The sequence below is a fragment of the Dromiciops gliroides genome, chromosome 2 (assembly GCF_019393635.1).
Source record: "Dromiciops gliroides isolate mDroGli1 chromosome 2, mDroGli1.pri, whole genome shotgun sequence".
In the NCBI taxonomy this organism is placed as follows: Eukaryota; Metazoa; Chordata; class Mammalia; order Microbiotheria; family Microbiotheriidae; genus Dromiciops; species Dromiciops gliroides.
The window spans coordinates 164686947-164706329 of NC_057862.1; the positions used below are offsets into that span (position 1 = coordinate 164686947).

The window sequence follows — 19383 nt, forward strand, 5'->3', positions numbered from 1 at the left end:
AGAAGGGCTTAAGATTTAAAAGGTTCATGTTTTAGAGCCTGAGGGTACCTTAAAGAGCATATAATCCAACTCCCCTATTTGGGAGATGAGAAAACTGAGTTTCAGAGAGGGCAAGTGACTCTCCCAGCTCACATAGCTAATAATTAGTAAGTAGCAGTGTCAAGATTTGAACCCAGGTCTGCCTAACTCCAAAGTATATGAGCTTTCCATTTTATCAAAAAATATTTGCTCTCCCTATATTCTTGTTTGCTCTATCTATATGTATAATGACCTCTTTAACTAAAGTAAAAAGGTAAAAAGACAATTAGAAAAATAGTAGAATGTGAAGCAGAATTTGAATTATTGACAAATTAGTACATTTCTTCCTTTCACTCCAGTATAAATTATGATTATACTTTTTAAAATGTTAGTTTTTAGTTCAGTTTGATAATTCCGTGTCATCAGAAAAGAATACAAATTTCTTAAATAAACTTACCTACCAAATTACTTGACAGCTATATTTAGGTTAAAGGCAAGGTTAATAATTAAAATTCTAGTTTGTGGTAGATTCCAGATTCTTTTCACATTCCTGTAAAGGGAGAAATGGAATATTAAAATAAAATTCCCAGAAGTATACCAAGGTAAACCCTGTTATTTATTTATAATTTTCAACCTCTTTGTCCTTGCATATTTCAGAGGTTTAAAATTTCCATTGGTGTGGTTTTTTTCTTGCTTTTTTTCCCTTTTTGTGTGTGTGTGTGTGTGTGTGTGTGTGTGTGTGTTTTTTGTAGGTTACTGATCAAAATTAGATTTGAGTGGATGAGTATGGTCTAGCTGATAAATTCCAGAGTTGGTTTTTATGTGCTGGAGGCTATGGCATAGTGAGGGTCAAGGTCACAATGGTCCCTGACTTTTTTATATTCTGTATACCCTAAAGGGTTAGGAGGTTGATGCACAGCCCAGTTATAAGAGTTTGTTATTATACCAGGACCTTCGTAAGGTACAGAATCAAGCAACACATCAACATTTGACTTAACAACTATGTTATATATTATATAAAGTACATTTGTAAGTAGGAAAAATTCTTTTCTCTTTAATTTAGTCAGTATCGAGTTCATTTCCCTCCCACCTTCCCGATATTTTCTAGGTAACTAAGTTTGATACCTCCAGGGTCCCATGCCCCTGGTCAGAAACCAAGTCATTCATATATTTTCTGGAGTAAGATGCAGTAACTGTGAAATGGTTTTGTTAGGAAGGGGGCATTAGGTCGATCTCCATACAATTCTGTGAGCAAGGCAATGAACTTCATCTCTAGCTGATGATAAATGATAAATCTTCCAGTGGACCAAATGGTCAGGTTCCATGATATATGTTGTTTTATTACAGCTGTCAGTCAGATATTCCTTTGAAACCCAATTTAATCAATTTGACTAATACAGAAACTATTCTCATCCTGCTTTCTTTTCTAGCAACAGACTGCAGAACTTCCTGTATTCTTAATCAATGCTTACTTGTGCAAGGGACTTAATTAGAAAATTCCCTCCTGTATTTATAGTATGCGAGTATATTTGTGTGTGTGTGTGTGTGTATATATATATGTATACATGTATATATACATATACACACACATGTATATACATATACATATACACACACACATACATACATACATATGTATGTGTGTGTGTATTCAAATGTCTTCCTGCCTTGATATACAATAAAAAGTCAATTTCTTGGGAATCAGTCAGTATCTCCATTTGTATATGCATTTTACTAGATGCATATATATAGGTAAATATAATTATACGCTCGATTTATTAATATTACAATTGGTAATCACCAAATTTCACAGAATGAATACTATTTTTTTGTCATTTGCATGCTCTCCAACATTTCACATAATGTTGTTTGAATGGGAATCTACCTTTATTTTATGAAGCAAGCTGATTTAAATTAGCCTGTTTAAGTTTTTCAATTTTCTAGACTGGAAGAATTATCTTGTCAGAAGGAAATCACTATACATTTTTTGTGGGGTGGGGCAATGAGGGTTAAGTGACTTTCCCAGGGTCACACAGCTAGTAAGTGTTGTGTCTGAGGCTGGATTTGAACTCAGGTCCTCCTGAATCCAGGGCCAGTGCTTTATCCACTGTGCCGCCTAGCTGTCCCCCACTATACATTTTAAAGGCTAAATTTGTAAGTATAAATTTTGTTTAAAAATAGTGTTTGGGGGCAGCTAGGTGGTGCAGTGGTTAGAGCACCAGCCCTGGAGTCAGGAGGACCTGAGTTCAAATCTGGCCTCAGACACTTAACACTTAACTAGCTGTGTGACCCTAGGCAAGTCACTTAACCCCAATTGCCTCTCCAAAAAAAAAAATAGTGTTTGAGGAAAAATATATCTAATTAGGTATTAAGAAAATTTGGTTTTAAATTTGACTCTTGCATTTAATTAACCGTATTAGTTCAGGCAAGTCATTTAAGTTTTCTGAGTTTCAGATCTACTAGGCCTTTCCATCTGATTTCTTCCTGGAATATTTGCTCTCCTTTTTTCCCCAAGAACATGGACTTTCTTGCTTTTATATTTTTATTTTTAGCATTTAGCACACTGCTTTGAAAATAATAGGTACTTAATAAATAGTTTTCATCCATCCATAAATTTATATGATATGCGATTTCAGCCTATCAGTGTTATAGCAGGGGATGAAGCCAATATTCAAGTGCTTGTAGTCACAGAGTGCTTATAGCCACAGTCGGGTTGATGACAACAATGATGAAAACAATAAGATATTCCAAAAGGCAAAATATAAAAGCTTATAATCAAGAGTAATTTTACCTGAATGATCCCTGCAGGGGTGAAAAAAGCCTTTAGTAGACGAGAAGACCATCAAGCATTCCTGTTGAAAATACAAGAACTGAATAGAACCTTTGAAAGATAAACAAAGGAGATAAGAGAAACCCAGAAAAGGCAAATAAATGAATTTGAGGAATTAGAAAGGACCAAATAATGATGTTGTGGTTGCACTTTAATAAAGGAGATGAGGCAAGGTGTTTTCAGGATTCAATGGTCATAAAAGAAGCTAAGAAAAAACACAGGGCCTAGATTTGGTTTTCTTTCATCTTGTTTATTTTATTTTATTTATTTTTTTGTTTGTTTGCTTTTTGCAGGGCAATGAGGGTTAAGTAACTTCCTTAGGGTCACACAGCTAGAAAGTATCAAGTGTCTGAAGTCATATTTGAACTCAGGTCCTCCTGAATCCAGGGCCAGTGCTTTATCCACTGTACCACCTAGCTGCCCCCTTATCTTGTTTATTTTATTTTATTTTTTTTAAAAAGCTGATATGTTATTTATGTATTTATTTTTTGCAGGGCAATGAGGGTTGAGTAACTTGTCTAGGGTCACACAGCTAGAAAGTATCAAGTGTCTGAGGCCAGATTTGAACTCAGGTCCTCCTGAATCCAGGGCTGGTGCTTTATCCACTGTGCCAACTAGCTGCCCCCTTATTTTGTTTATTTTAAGAGAAGCAAGTGTGGTAGAAAGAATATACTAGGGCAGAAAGGAGGAGTTTGCTATTTCTTGTAACTGGAGTACATGAGAAGAAAAGTCTATAAGCATGGAGAAAGGCACAGAGGGATCTTGTGAACTTCACTCCTATCTGAATTTAGAACTGGAAAGAACCTTAAAGGTCATGGATCCCAACCTTCTCATTTATAGATGAGGACACTTATGCTCACAAAGGTTAAGTGACTTGCCCCAGAGGGGCACAGCCACAAAATATCAACGCCAGAATTTGAATTCATGTTATAGAAGAAAATATGAAACTGTATCATCAAAACCACTAACCTGTTTATACCCTTTGGTCCAGTGATATCACTACTAGGCATGTACCCTGAAGATATAATAGATGGGGAAAGGACCCACATGTGCAAAAATGTTTGTAGCTGAACATTTTCTTGTAGGAAAGAATTAGAAACAAAGTGAGTCACTGTCAATTGCAAAATGACCAAATTATGGTCTATAAATGTAAAGAATTATTGTTTCATAAGAAATGACAAAAGAGACAGATTCAGAAAAAAATACACCAGGAAGATTTGTATAAACCTATGCAGGGGGAAGTGAGTCAAACAAGGACAAAATTTTAATATAATAACTACAATATCATAAAGAAAAACAACTTTGAAAGACTTAAGAACTCTGACCAGATATAGCATCAGAAGACAAATGATAAATCCTACTTACATATAAGAGAAACAGTTGTTGCCTTAAAGAAGCTTACTTTTATCTAGCTAGCTAGCTAGCTAGCTATCTTTTGCAGGTCTTTGTGGGTTAAGTGACTTGCCCAGGGTCACACAGCTAGTTAAGTGTCAAGTGTCTGAGACTGGATTTGAATTTGGGTCCTCTTTGAATCCAGGGCTGGTGTTTTATCCACTGTGCCACCTAGATGCCCCCATGGAAGTTTACCTTTTCATAGAAGGAGACTAGGACCTATATTGGCAAATGGTGTTTAGGGGGATTTTTTTTTTGGAAAGCACTAAACCAAAAGTAGTATTATAGTATTAGGTTCGTATTTAAAGTTTTGAATTCCAAATTCTATCCCTCTCTCATTCCTTCCCTCCCTACCTTTCCCTCTTCCCAAGGTTGCAAGCAATCAGTATAGGTTATACATGTGCAATTATGTAAAACATTACCATATTAGTCATTTTACATAAAAAACTCAAGTAAAAAAAATTGCATGCTTCACTCTGTGTTCAATCAATATCAGTTCTTTCTCTGGAGGTGGATAGTATGCTTCATCATTAGTCCTTTGGGATTGTCTTAGATCATTGTTTTGCTGAGAGTAGTTAAGTCATTCACAGTTGCTCATAGAGCTATAATGCTGTGCACAAGGTTCTGGTTCTGCTTACTTCACTATACATCAGTTCATATGAATCTTTCCAGGTTTTTCTGAAATCATCCCGCTTGTCATTTCTTATAGCACAGTAATATTCCATTACACATACCCCAGCTTGTTCAGTCATTCTCCAATTGATGAACATTCCTTCAATTTCCAATTCTTAGCCACCACATAGTACGTTCATATTTACTATTTTTAGCCTATAACCTTTTCCTTGGCTCTAAAACATTACTTAACATGCTCCTATATTGTATCTGCTCTGGTCATCTTTATAGGAATAAATTAAGTTATGAACCAAGGCATTAAAGAGTTGTGAAGGCAGGGTGGATTGTGTGAAAATGACGAGGATATGGAGTGAAGCATGGCTAAAGCAGGTCTAGATATAGTGGGCCATGAGAGACACAAATCAGAACAGAATGGACCCCAGAGTGGGCCTTTCATTCTGAAAGGGTTAAGTCCCCCAAGGCATTAGAGATGGGGGCAGGGGAGGCATGTCAAGAATATCACTGTGATTTAATTTAATCTTTCCCTTAACTGGGTCATTGTGTCCCTCTGTTTTTAGAGTTTTGCTGTGATTTTGTATCCTCTTTTTGGCATATTGTAGTGTATATCCATGTCTTCCTTTAAGAATCCTTGATTTCTAAAAATTCAGAATTTACAAAACTGACAAATTTGTGGTTAGTCGTTTACATTACTGGAAAAAAAAAATCATTCCAGTCTTCCTTTGAATAGTGAGCTTTCTTAGTGCATTTATAATAAAATTCATTTTCCAGAAATTTGATTTATTAACAACTTACAGGAAAACATTTGTTGAATAAAACAAGCAAGATACCCTTGTGTGTACTATAAATATCATTTTACATTAAGGAGACCATCTTTTCTTGCTATTATGGTATTAAGTCCATACTTACTGTTTTTAGTCCATAACCTATTCTTTGTCTCAAAAAACATTACTCAACACGCTCTTGTACTATATCTACTCTGGTCAATTTGGGGTTGGTATTATAAGAGAGAGGGAGGAGGAGGAGGGGCAGAGATAAAAAAAAATCCAAGAATTTTTTTTTTTAAGATGGGGAAACAGGAGTAATAAGAATAATGAGAAATGTTGAAGGGGTTAGGATTTAGCTCTGAGAAGACAAAGGAATTCAAAAGCTTTCACAACTATTTGATCTTAAGCTACTTAAGGGGAAGCACTTGTCCATTCACTTGGGCCCTATGACCTAATGACTGTGCCTTTTTGTATTATCATTACCACCTTCCTAGTTAATCACCAGGCATTAACTTTCTGTGGTTAAAGGGAGGAAGGAAGGAAGGAAGGAAGGGAGGAAGGAAGGGAGGGAGGGAGGGAGGGAGGGGAGAGGAAGGAAAGAAGGAATGAAAGAAGGAAGAATGGAAGTATTTGCTTAGTACTTTATAAATATCTCATTTGATCTTTATATCAACCCTGAGAGGTAGGAGATATTATTATCCCTAGTTTACAGATGAGGAAACTGAGGAAGACAGAGGCTAAGCAACTTGTCTAGAATCACACAGTTAGTAATTGTCTGAGGCAAGGTTTAAATTCAGGTCTTCCTGTCTCTACCTGCTGCACTGATTTTTTTTTTCATAAACTAATGAATTAATCATTCAAGTATTATTATAATGTTACTTTCATTCTTGGGGGCAGATTTGGGATTTTTCTATTATAATAGATTAAATAATTTTATATTTTATGTTAATGATAACATTCAAATCATAATACTTTTATCTTACCAAGATACTGTAGAAAAATATAACTCCAGTTAAGAAACAGTAGCTTAATCTATTTTTTCCCATGGCGCTAGACCTCTAATTCTTTGACAGATGTTTTTCTCTATATGTTCTACCATGTCTTCATACTCAACATATCTAGAATCAAGCTCTTTCCTCTTAACCTGTTCCTCCAACTTCCCTATTTCTATCAACGGAACCACTATTTTATCAAAATCACACACCATATAATGCCTTGAATTCCACAACTCTTTATATTCAATTGATTTTTAAGTCTTACTGATTCTAACTTTATGGTATCTTTTTGGTCTCCCAACTCCTTTCCATTCCCACTATTTTCATCTTAGTTCATGCTCTCATTACCTTTAACCTGCATTATCTTAAAACTGTTTTAGAAAATATTACTGTCATTTCCCAAAGATTCTTCTTACCTTCCATTATTACCCTTCCTTTAAAAAAAATTGAACAATAGAAATGCCTTGGGTATGTCTGACAATTTAGACCTTATGCTACACCTTTCCTTCTACCACCTTTGTAAGAGAACTGAGTCATGCTTCAGCAACAACCCTCTGAAATCAGGATGGGTCACTGCATTTCTATGAGTGTGATATCTTTAAATGTTTTCTATTCTGTTTTTGTTATTGTGTAAGTTGTTCTCTTTATCATGTAAGTTGTTTTCACTTCACTCTTTCTGTTCATGTCTTAATGATTTTCTCTAAAGACTTTCAAAATTCTTTTCATCATATAATGGTATTTCATTACATTCCCATGGCACAGTTTGTAGCCCTTTGACCAAGGATGTGCTTGAGCCAGTTCAAATTGGCTCTTGAGAGTCAAATCATTAGATTTCCATTGTGAGTATTTACACTGGTCGGCACACAATACATTGATTTATAGTTCTGTTGATTTGTCTAGACTGAAGAAAGTGATAGGAAAAATGTTAATAATTCAGATTAAACTTAAAAGTGTGTCTAAACATTTTTCCCCCAAAGAGCTGGCTGTTAAAAATTTCCCAGCATGCTCTTGGCCTTTATTCAATTGTTGAATACCCAGTAACCTCTTAACTGATCTTCTGGCCTTCAGTCTTTTACTATCTATCCTATACATTACTGTCATTGTGTATATGTATAGAAACAGCCATGCCCTTTCCCTAGTCAAAATCCTTTAGTGACTTTCCATAGCCTTTTAGGTAAATTTCAAATTCCTTAGCTTGATGGTCAAGGCCCACTACAATGCCCATCTAAAATCTATTTCCAATCTGTTGTCTATGAAGCCCTTCCTTCTTTCTTCTCCCCTCAACATCCCCTGCTCCACATAAGGAACACCTACTTTCTCTCCATCTGTCTGTCTGTCTGTCTGTTTGTCTATCTGTCTGTCTCTCTCTTTTTCTCTGTCTCTTTGTCTGTCTGTCTCTCTCTCCTCTCCTCTCCTTTAGTACATAGTTTAGTACCTCTCATACACTGAGCAGATTTTATTTGATATTATAATCATTTGTGTATGAAGCTTATCTTTTTAACTACATTATAATCACAAGGACTATGCTTTATTCATTACCTACTTAAAGACACTGGACATTTAATACATTTGTATTTTTTCAATAGAAGTAGTTCATTGAGGGATAAATGATTAATTTGGCCAAGTAAAAGAGTATCTATGTCTACTGTACTGTACACATCAACACATCTTCAATTTCTCAAGTTTAAGATGAACCTAATTCGATGTGATAGTTAAAGGGTTGTAGAAGGTCACATAATCAATTAGTGACAGAGAGAGGACTTGAACTCAGGCCTTTGCGCTGCCTGGAATGCTTTCCTCATCTCTGTCTCTGGGAATTCCTGGATTTCTTTCTTTCTGTTGTTGTTGTTGTTTTGGTTTTGTTCAGGTCAATGAGGGTTAAGTGACTTGCCCAGGGTCACACAACTAGTAAGTGTGTCAAGTGTCTAAGGCCAGATTTGAACTCAGATCCTCCCGAATCCAGGGCCAATTCTTTATCCACTATGCCACCTAGCTGCCCCAATTTCTGTATTTCTTAAAGGTAGCTTAGTTCCTAAGTTTCTTAGGAGGCCTTTCTTAGTCCTCCCTCCCTCCCTTTCCTCCCCACCCCCTAATCTCATTGCTATTTCATTTCCTCTGGGATCACCTTCCACTTACCCTGCATATATAGGTATAGATAGATAATCTCTCTCTCTTTCTCTCTCTCTCTCTCTCTCTCTCTCTCTCTCTCTCTCTCACACACACACACACATGCACGCACGCACGCGTGCACACACACACACTAACTCTTTTGCATGTTGTATATTCACATTAGAATGTCTTAAGCTTCCTCAGGGTAGGGCCCTATCATATCTTTGTCCATCTTCAGTTCTTTGCACAGGACCTGGCACATAGGAAGTGCTTAATAAATATTTGCTGAATAACTGACTTATGTCATTCAGAAATATGAGGCGGGATTTGAATTTATTTTGTCCTGACTGCACATCCAACGTGCTGCTATACCATCTTGCTTCTGGAGTAAAGATGTTAATTATTTTAAATCTTCATTCTCTATGAATGATTGAAAAAAAAATTTCTTCTCTTTCTTTCCTTTTTTTGGTGAGGTAATTGGGGTTAAGTGACTTGCCCAGGGTCACACAGCTAGTAAGTGTTAAGTGTCTGAGGCTGAATTTGAACTCAGGTCCTCCTGACTCCAGGGCCGGTGCTTTATCCACTACGCCATCTAGCTGCCCCCCCAAAACCCATTTCTTAAACATTTACTATTTATCAAACACTGTATCAAGCCCTGGAATTACAAAGAGAGAGACTCAATCCCTGTACTCAAGGAGCTCACACTATAGATGAGAGAGACAAGACACATAAGTAAGTTTCTCTATAGGGCAAATGGAAAGACCCAGGCCAGTGGTTTTTTTTCCTCCATTAATTATAGGGAGATAATGAATTAATTTATTATACCAAAAAAAGTAATTCACATTTTTACACTTGAGATTTATAGTATGGTTGGGGGGAAAAAAGACATATATGGAATGATATTTCCCCTCATACTATTCCCCTCTCGCCTCCCACCCCACCACCATCCACACATATTAGTCCCTTAGAAAAGTACCCTAGGTTCTATGTAGTTTGTGGGTCCAAATACAGTCCATGCTATAGTACATGAGTCTTCACCTCTGAGTTTACTTTGTGTGTGTGTGTGTGTGTGTGTGTGTGTGTGTGACGCAATTGGGGTTAAGTGATTTGCTCAGGGTCGCACAGCTAGTAAGCGTAAAGTGTCTGAGGCCAGATTTGAACTCAGGTCCTCCTGAATCCAGGGCCGATGCTCTGTCTACTGCACCACCTAGCTGCCCCTTTGAGTTTACTTTTACCAGACAGCTGAAAGTCATACTTATTTTCTCACACTCAATAGTGCATCTCTCAGATTCGTACCTTTATCCTAGCATTGGAATGCTTTGCCTCCCTCACTTCCTTCTCTTAAGCCATTCCCTTTTCCAACTTTTCTCTGAGATTCCTTTAGTCTACACTTTATATTTCTTATATGTACTTAGATGTAGGACATATGTATGTATGGACTTCAAGTGGCCATGGCATTCTCATGAAGAAGTATCCATACAGGAATCCTTGTGTCCAGGGGACATGAATGGAGGGCCTTTGGCACTGCACATCTGTCCACTGTCTTTCATGGATAGCACACTGCTCTTTGTTGGAGCTGTTCCCTGCTGGGCTTTGTTTTCAATGACTTCCCATTTGGTGTCCTGTTTTTGCTACAGTTTGTCTTTAGCTCTCTAACTATCTTTGGAATCACCCACAATACTGCAGATTGGCAGCTGATAAATCTCCTGTGATTTACCAACTGCCACAGTGTGGTGCAATGGAAAGATCACTGGATTTTGAGTCCGGGGGGCCTGTGGTTAGTAAGGCTCTAAACCTATTCTCCAGGGTTGGGATACAACATTTTGAACCATATTTTCCCCATTTTCCACTGTCCCTCAGGTACAGTCTTCAACTAGGAAATTATCTGGAGGGGTACCTGCCACTCTGTCCTCCATTCACTGGGGGTTGCTTGAGTTGGTGAAGGAAGGCTATGGCTCTCCTCAACCAACTTTCTAAGCCAATGGATTATTCATCAGTGGCCTTCAGCCAGGGCACTCTTAGAGGGTAGCAGATGTCCAGAGCACCACTGGTCTTTGAACTACTCTTTCTTCCACTGACTCTTCTGACTTTCTCAGTTCAATGTTCATCTGACTTATGGTCAGAAAACTTTTGGTTGTTAATTCTCATTATATTCCCCTGGCTGGATAAATATTCCCAGGGCTCTACTTCCTCAAATGGAAAAGGAGTTGGATGAAATTGTGGTGAGAAGACTGCTTTTAATCTTCCTTAGCATGCTGTTCTGTTCAGTGCAGTTGACGGGACTTGCTGAGCTGTTTAGAGAAGATTGAAAAGGCTGGTGACCTTTTTCCAGCTATTATCCCTCTCCCTCCTAAGCAGCAAATCACAGCCCGGTTCATCTGAATACATAATATATCTTTTTTGTCTGGACTTGATATTTCATCAGGGTATAGAATTTTCACGTAGAAATGCCTCCCACCATTGCCGATCAGCCACTCATCTGTGACTTGTATTCTCAATCATCTGAAACACAGTGTTATGGCTAATATGGATCAGGTGGAACTTGAACCCGCCTTCCAAACTCCAAAGCTGCACCTCCATCCACCGACCATCCCGTCCCTTCAGTAAGCAGTAGTGGCCCCCCGCTGAGCTAAGTAGTTTGAAGATTGACTGTAATTTACAAACTGATCAACTGCAAACTGCATAACTGCAGAGGGGAGCTATGGAGGGTTTTTTCAGGTTTAGGAGTGGCCTAGGAGAAGGAGGAGGAGGAGGTGTTTGTGTGTGTGTGTGTGTGTGTGTGTTTGTGTGTAGGTCTAGGTGTATACATACACACATCTGTATGTATGTACATATATACATATATATGTTTATGTAGATGTACATATACACATGCATCTATATACACATACATACGTATATATCCATATGTATGTAATGTAACAGAGGAATGGTCAGTGGCCAACACTAGGTAAGCCTCAATGTTCCAGGGATTGTACAGATGGCATGTGAAATGGGGTTTGGACCCTGCATAAAGTGGATTAAGTGAGTTTTCCTTCTCTCCTACAAATCAGAACAACTCAGGGTAATTATAGAATTCTAAAGTAATTAATTCCCCTTGGTGAGGGCAGGATGATAGATTTATTAAAGCAGGAAGGGAACTTTAGAGGTCTAAGCCAACCTCCCCCACTCACCCATTTTACAGATAAGGAAACTGCATAAGAAAGGTTGATTGATTTGCCCAAAAGGACCTCGATATTAAGGAACAAAAGCAGAAGTAGAACGCAGATCATTTGCCTCCAAACCCAGCACCTTTTCTTTCTTTCTTTCTTTCTTTCTTTCTTTCTTTCTTTCTTTCTTTCTTTCTTTCTTTCTTTCTTTCTTTCTTTCTTTCTTTCTTTCTTTCTTTCTTTCTTTCTTCCTTCCTTCCTTCCTTCCTTCCTTCCTTCCTTCCTTCCTTCCTTCCTTCCTTCCTTCCTTCCTTCCTTCCTTCCTTCCTTCCTTCCTTCCTTCCTTCCTTCCTTCCTTCCTTCCTTCCTTCCTTCCTTCCTTCCTTCCTTCCTTCCTTCCTTCCTTCCTTTCTTTCTTTCTTTCTTTCTTTCTTTCTTTCTTTCTTTCTTTCTTTCTTTCTTTCTTTCTTTCCTTCTTTCTTTCTTTCTTTCTTTCTTTCTTTCTTTCTTTCTTTCTTTCTTTCTTTCTTTCTTTCTTTCTTTCTTTCTTTCTTTCTTTCTTTCTTTCTTTCTTTCTTTCTTTCTTTCTTTCGCAATTGGGGTTAAGTGACTTCCCCAGGGTCACACAGCTAGTAAGTGTCAAGTGTCTGAGGTCAGATTGGAACTCAGGTACTCCTGAATCCAGGGCCAGTGCTTTATCCACTGCACTCTGATTTCTAGAGGTCCAGGTCTGATGGGGGAGTGAGGACAGATACCCTGTATTACTTTGAGGTGCAAACATGACTTTCAAGTGGAAATGCCCTGTAGATAAGTTATAGTTCCCGGACTGGAGCTCACAGGAGAGGGCCTGATGCTGCTTGTGCTTCTCTGCTCAGGCTTTGTGGGAAGTACATCATTTTGCTTCAAACAGAGCTGACTTCTCTGCTGGCTGCCTGCTCCAATTCATTTCCTGCTGGCTGCAGCAAGGTTAGTTGCTGCAGGCTACATTCCAGTTTATCCTTGAGGCACTAGCCTTAGTCCCTAAGGTTCCATTCTCTCTTTCTTTGTCCTCCTTTCTTTTCTTCAGTGGAAATACTAATTCAGGAAATGGAACCTTTTAAGCCTGCATTCCCCCTTAGGATAAAAAAAAAGCTGTATAATAAGCAATGACTAGAGATGTCAAGTCTTTGTTGTATTGTTGCAATTTATACAATAGAGATATTAGCTTGGTAGAGGTTTTATTTCCTTTTCCTAAACCTCTACTTTGAGGGAGGTAAAGTAGAAGATGGATAAATCATAATTTCCTATAATATTTAGCTTTTACATGTCTACAAAATATTCCCAGGTTTTCTTTCATCACAGTTTATAGATTGACTGAAATAATGAGGAACCATAAACTAAACGTTACAATGGATAGAGTGCTGGCCTTTCATTCAGGGATACCCGAGATCAAATCCTGGCTCAGACACTGTCTAGCTGTGTGACCCTGGATGAGTCACTTAGTTTTCTTAATCTCAGCTAAAATGGGGAAAATAAAAGCACCTATCTCACAAGGTTGTTTTGAGAACCAAATGAGTTAATGTATCCAGTGCTTTGAAAACCTTAAGGGTCTATATAAATGCTTGCTATTATTATTATAAACAATGGAACATTGTGTGTTTTGAACTTTTGAATTCATCCTATGAGTTCACAGTAGGGAGGAAAAAGGGGGGGGGGAGCATTAATTGCCAGTGGCCACCATCTTAGCTTACCACTGGCTGCCTATTCAAGTCAGGTATCTGTGGAACAAAGGTAGACACATATGACAAATTAACAAGGAAAACATCATATGTAATAGATTCTTTCCTTTTCCCTATGGTCAGTGTTCACAAAATCTCCTAACAAATTACTCTGCCTGTGGTTCTTTACTACAACGTGTGGCTGTGGAACAATTGTGGCTATGACCAAGGGCCTTTAGAAACTTGTTCCATCATAAAGTGAGTTGTCTTTTTTTTTTTTTTTTTGGTGAGGCAATTGGGGTTAAGTGACTTGCCCAGAGTCACACAGCTAGTAAGTGTCAAGGGTCTGAGGTCGGATTTGAACCCAGGTCCTTCTGAATCCAGGGCCGGTGCTCTATCCACTACGCCACCTAGCTGCCCCCTTAAAGCGAGTTGTCTTAAGCCTTATCTCTCAATCTATCATAACTTTTATAGAATTTTGACCAAATTTGGTCAAGATATGCCTTGTGTTACAATCTTTATTTCTTTTGTCTTTTAAAAAAGCTTGTATAGATATCCTTCCTTCCCCCATTGATCCCTCTTTTGTTCTTCAAAGTAAAGTTTAAATAAAACCAACTGACAATGTCCATGTCTGAAAGAATATGCAATATTCTGTTCTATAGTTACTCACCTTTATATTATCAGAGGTAAATGGATTTCATCATCTGCCTTCTTGGGAGGAAGATTGGTATTTAATTGTTCACATTTCATTCAGATTATTGAGTCTTCTCATGATTTTGATTCCTTTGCTCTGTGTCAATTCATACAAGTCTTCATATGTTTCTCTGTCTTCTTCATATTTGTTGTTTTTTTTTTACCATGCAGTAGCATTTCATTTTGCTGATATCCTGCAATTTGTTTTTTGTTGTTGTTTAGTCGTTTCAGTCATATCAGGGTGTTTGTGGCCCATTTGGAGTTGTCATGGCAAAGATATTAGAATGGTTTGCCATTTCCTTTTCTAACTCTTTTTTTACAGATGAAGAAACTGAGGCAAACTGGGTTAAGGGACTGGCCCAGGGTTAAACAGCTAATAAGTGCCTGAGGCTAGATTTGAACTCATATCTTCTTGAGTACAGGCCCAGCACTCTATTCATTGTACCACATAGCTGCTCCATTGGGTCAATTTGTTTAGCCATACATAATAGATGGGCACCTATTATTTATTGTTGGTTTTTTTTTGTATCAGGTGGCAAAACAATGACTGATAAATCTTCCAAATCTTCTGTGATTTTATTGATTGTGTCAGCAGGGCATAGTGGAAAGAGCACAGAATCTGGCAAATCACTTAAATGCCTTGAGTTTCAGTCATCTTTAAAATGAAGGGGTTTCCTAGATGGCTTTTGAGGTCCCTTCTTGTTCAATCATTTTTCAGTTGTGTCTGACTCTTCCTGACCCCATTTGGGGTTTTCTTGGCAAAGATATTGGAGCGGTTTGCCATTTACCTCTCCAGCCTGTTTTACAGATGAGGAAACTAAAGCAAGCAAGGTTAAGTGACTATATCCACAAGCGGGATACAGTGAATCACTATTAGTATGAATAAAATTTTAGATTAACAAGCATTCCATTCTTTAAAAGAAAGGGAAATACTTGATTAGAACTAGTAATAGTAATATGAACAATTAAATAGCACTTTAAGGTTGGCAAAGAGCTTTGCAAATATTATCACATTTGATTATCTCACGAACCCTGATAGGTGCTACTTTTTATCTCCATTTTACAGATGAGGAAACTGAGGAAGCCAGAGGTTAAATAATATAAGCATAGATAAATAGAATAGCAGTTGACATCCCTATAGCACTTGTTAGTTTATACAGTACTTTTCTATATGCAATTCTTTGAAGTGATATGAGTGACATCATCATCCCCATTTTGCAGATGAGGAAGATGAAGTTAGATGTCTTGCTGCTAAGGGCTAAAATTCTAGCTAGTCTGTCTAAAATATCCAATGAGTGGTCGCCAATAAATTATAAGCTTTGGCAAGAGTTAGACTTTTAAGCATTTATTAAGGAGAATAAGAATTTGGTAAAGAGAGAGAGAAAGGCCTAGATTCCTATCTATTAAAGGGAGAGCACATTTCTAGCTCCGCTCTCCACCAGCATCCCCAGGAAAGAGAGTGAAACTGAGCGCCAGTCTCTTCCTTCCTCCTCCCACTAGCCCGCGTCACTTCCTGACGCCAAAGAAAAGACTCCTGGTCTTGCCCTCAGAGACCTTTGCTTCATGGGCGTAACTCTTCTCCAGCAGGTGGTGTCATTCCAATCGTTACATTGCCCAGGGCCACACATCCAGTCATTGGCAAAGCTGAGACATGTACTCAAGTCTCCTGACTCCTTATTCCAGGGGAGGAACATGGTTTAGTTGAATGAGCTCAGGGCTCAAAATCAGAAGTGGATTAAATTCTGACACCAACATCTATGCCTTGAGCAAGTTATTGATTGATTGATTCAATTATTTTTGCAGGGCAGTGAGGGTTAAGTAACTTATCCAAGGTCACACAGCTAGTAAGTGTCACGTGTCTGAGGCCAGATTTGAACTCAGGTCCTCCTGAATCCAGGGCCAGTGCTTTTGAGCAAGTTATTTAATAATAAGTATATAATGTATAGTATGTGCCACATACTAAGCGCTTTGTAATTATTATGTCATTTGATTTGATCCTCTCAACAACCTGGAGAGGTAGGTACTATTATAATCTTCATTTTACAATTGAGGAAACTGAGAAAGACATGGGGTTAAGTGACTTGCCTAGGGTTGTGCAGCTAGTAAATGTCTGAAGGCAGATTTGAACTCTAGCTTTCCTGATGTCAGACCCAGTGCTCTATCCACTATGCCACCTAGCTACCTCTAGAAGAAAGAATGTGAAAGGTTTTATATGCCTATGAAATGTTTGTTTTGTCTTCTAGAAGCAATAGGGAGATGCCAAAGCTTCTCGAGTATAAACTGAAAGTTTTGGGGAAAGAACTCTATTTTAATAAGAATAGTAGGTCTCTAGAATACAGACCTATACTATTTCTCTAGAGATAGAAGGGACTTCTATGGGCAGCTGGGTGGCACAATGGATAAAGTAACAGGCCTGGAGTCAAGAAGAATCATCTTCCTGAGTTCAAATTTGGCCTCAGACACTTACTAGTTGTGGGACACTGGGCAAGTATAAAATGAGCTAGAGAAGGAAATGGCAAACCACTCCAGGGTCTTTGCCAGGAAAACCCCAGTTGGGGTCACAGAGAGTTAGACATGACTGCGCTTGCTTTGTTGTTACTGATTCACCTTCTGGCACCAAAGTGGGTTCTGTAGTCTGAGTGTGTTATTACTTCTGCAATACTTCATTTTGATTCAATTTAACAAACATTTGATCAGTATTTACTGTTTCTAGCACTGTGCAGGGTACTGGGCATACAAAGGCTAAATTGAAACAATCCCTGCCCGCAAATGCAAGATGTATATGAAATAAATGTAAAATTATTTCAGAAGAGTGAGACTATTAACAACTGGAGCAAAGAACAAAGGTTACTAAGGAAAATTTGGATTTAGAGAAGCAGAAGTAAACTGGGAACATGTTCTAGGCATAAAGGATAAATAGACTCTTCCAAGGCAAGAAGGCAAGAGATAGAATGCTGGGTTTTGGGGGGGGGGTTGGGGTTTTTTGGGGGGGGGGCAATGAGGGTTAAGTGACTTGCCCAGGGTCACACAACTAGTAAGTGTCAAGTGTCTGAGACTGAATTGGAACTCAGGTCCTCCTGAATTCACGGCCAGTGCTCTATCCACTGCGCCACCTAGCTGCCCCCTTAGAATGCTGTTTTATGGGAACCATAAGGGTGCCCATTTGGCTCAAAGGTGGAATATGTGAGGAGTAATGTGAAATAAATCTGGAGATGCAGATAGAAGCCAAATTGTGTTGCTATAAGGGTTTAGAGGAGAATGGTACATTAAAAAAAACATTATGGGGGGCAGCTAGGTGGTGCAGTAGATAAAGCACTAGCCCTGGATTCAGAAGGACCTGAGTTCCAATTCAGTCTCAGACATTTGACACTTACTAGCTATGTGACCCTGGGCAAGTCACTTAACCCTCATTACCAACCCCCCCAAATCATTATGACTAATATAAAAATAAATAATGTTTCATATACATAAATAAACATATGTAAATTGAAAACACTTGTGTATATAAATACACATGCACACATGCTTCACTCTGGAAATATAGACTGCATCACTAAAATGAGACCTCTTTGAAACATATATATGCACATATATAAGTGTACATGGAAGCATATAGCACATTTTAAAATTATATGTAGGAAAAATATCACCGATTAGATGTCACACTTAAAGTTTATACAAGTCAGATTTGGGGAAGAATTATGCCCTTTATCTAAAGAAGATCTGTATATAATTAAAATAAGATATTAGTACTTCCTTGAAATTATCAGATATAACATATACAATATGTTTTAGAGAACCATTGTAAGCCTGTGAGAGTTCTTACAGAATTCATATCCTGATAACAAACAACCATGTACTATCACATCAGGTGTTTTCATTTCCATACCTATATTTTTTCTCAAACAGTGTCATTTTTAGGCAATGGAGATGATTGCTGTCTCTTCTCTGGTTTGCCATTACAGATATTTTATCCTTAAAGAAAAGAGTTTGCCTATTTTGTTAGCAACTTAATATAAGGGAGAATACCTGCATTTCATTTTTTAAAAATACTAGGAAGAATAACCTTTCTTTGTGAGTTTTCATGGTCGTATGGAGATTTTCATAAATGAAGTGGTGAAGGAAATATTATGAAAAAAGATGGAGACATTATGAGGTCTTTTGAGTCTAAGCCAGTATTTTAATAGTGTTATTCACATGGAAGTCGATGCATTTTATTTGTGTTTATTTGGTTGCAGTAAAAAGGGAAAACGATTTTATTGAGTATATTGGCTACAAAAGACACAGATCTACGCAGCCAGATAGTCCCCTGCTGAGGCACCTAGGTGGTGCAGTAAATCTGAGTTCCAATCCAGCCTTAGACATTTCCTAACTGTGTGATCCTGGACAAGTCACTTAAGTGCTATCTACCTCAGTTTCTAATCGGGAATCATAATAAACCTACCTCCAAGGGTTTGTTGTGAGATTAGAATGAGATATTTGTAAAGCACCTAGCATATAATAGCAGCCTAATAAATGCCTTTTCCTTCTCTCCCATGAAATTTATAACAAGTGTTATTAAATGTTATGATATGGAGGGTTAAGGACTTCCCTTCGGGCCAGAAAAACTCAGGTTCAAGACTTGCTTCTGACAGATGCTAGTTGTAAAAACAGGGACAAGCCACTTAACCCCACATTCCTCCTCAGTAACTCCTGAGACTTGAAAGTCATAGAGCAGTTACCATCTATATTGATGAGAAGTTTCCACATTCCAATGAAATCTCTGGTTTAGACCCCCTGCCATTCCCCGAAATCCTTATAGGAAATACAATTTACTGTCAGTAAGCATTGATTATGCTTTATCCTCTATCTAGGTTTTTCTTGTTTTGTATAAAAAGAGCAATTTGAAATAAAGTTAGTTTTTATTTGAGGACAAGATTAACTTCTTTTGATGGTGTCTTTACTCAGCGGGATATAACTTACATTTTTAACATTGCATAGATAATCCAAATGAACCTGTCACTGATGAGATACTCTGGTCATCATTAATTCATATTTATTGAGATCTCCTTGAGTGCATGTCATTATGTTTTACAAAAAGACTTAACTGTTTGTGAGTTCCTT

General features: G+C 37.9%; 1 protein-coding gene across 1 annotated transcript in view; it reads left to right on the forward strand.

Moving 5' to 3' along the window:
• WDR72 (WD repeat domain 72) overlaps positions 1 to 19383 on the forward strand; it is a 255840-nt gene that overhangs the window by 57641 nt on the left and 178816 nt on the right.